This window comes from Strongylocentrotus purpuratus, unplaced genomic scaffold (genome assembly GCF_000002235.5).
Source record: "Strongylocentrotus purpuratus isolate Spur 01 unplaced genomic scaffold, Spur_5.0 spur5_scaffold_14, whole genome shotgun sequence".
Taxonomy (NCBI): Eukaryota; Metazoa; Echinodermata; class Echinoidea; order Camarodonta; family Strongylocentrotidae; genus Strongylocentrotus; species Strongylocentrotus purpuratus.
In genome coordinates, this window is record NW_022145599.1 from 8,361,460 (window position 1) to 8,362,913 (window position 1,454).

The window sequence follows — 1,454 nt, forward strand, 5'->3', positions numbered from 1 at the left end:
GGAAATCGAAAGTTGTCGACCTAAAAACTAGCTATCAAATTGATGACATCATCTTAGGGGGAGTACGCATATTCACAATGACTTTGCATTAATTAAGCACGGCGCATTGCCTCGGCTAAATAGGTGAGCCGATCGGGTCCACATGTTATGTCGTCACCATAACTGAGGCAAATTTGACCCCTGTTGACCCATAATTTGGAGGGGTGCAGAAAATGAGCAATATTGAAAAGGAAAATATTTTAATTCCTTTACATTTGTATTCTACTTTCATTCAGCTTTCCATTGATATACAGAGATACTTTCATTGGATAGGGTCTTTAATGTTTCATTCCACAGAGTTGTTGAAGGTGAAAAGATACTAAGTCTCCAGCCATGATAGTCTTTACCTCCAGACCTCTATCCCACTTACATGTAACTCATAACCCACTGCCCTTAGCATAAAAATGATTGAAAATTGAGATTCCGTTTTCCGTCTTTGTTTTGTGTTCATGAGAGCAAATGACCCATAAATATTATATAATTTCATCCTTGAAGTAATCCTATCTTTGTTATGTTGTTAGATTAACAACATATTATCAAGTCATCCTAACTGTACAGTAGTGTACAGAATGCTGTTAAATCATTGCATTTTTAGAGGAATAAGCCAGCTTGTAGATCAATCTGCACATGGGCAGATAAAAGTCATTTGTACAAAATCGTAAGCCCACCGAGATGATACTAGATACATGCTCATGGAAGTTATTAATCATCATTATTTTTGTATGCACTGACAGTACATTGTATGAAACATAGGTAAAAGTATTATTTTTCAAGAGGACAAACAAATGGATTCATGAAATTCCTCCCTGACTACAGCAGTGATTATTCTAAAATGCATAAAGTGGGACCTCCCCATGTTTAAAATATATGTGGATTTTCTGAGTCGTTTGAACTACATGTATGTGCCAAGTCGAACTGGGGGTGTTTCACAAAAACTAAGATTGACTTAAGTTGGACTTGAACTATGGCAGGCCATTCATGACAATGGTTGGTCTCTTAAGGGACGTCACAAATCTACAGAACTCCCATTTTTTTTGACAGTTTATTATTGAGGGTAAAAACATTATCTAAAGGTCATAATTTCGAAGGTTTTTTCCTCTAATTCAATATCTGGTTCATTACTTAAAAACTTAAGTCAATCTTAGTCTTTGTGAAACACCCCTAGGTGTATTATTATATTGTGTTTCTCGAAGATGCTCAATTCTGCAATCATTCACAAGTTGTCTGTGAATGTTGTTGATTTAAGTAAAGGCAAAATATGGTTGTTTTTTTATCTTTCATTTTGTAGCCCTACCAGAATAAAACACTTCTTTCCTACTACTATTCAGACCCATTCCTCGTTTGAATTTATGTCATGATTGTAGATAAATCTATGCAGATTTTTTAAAAGTATGTGAGTGATGTGCACCACTACC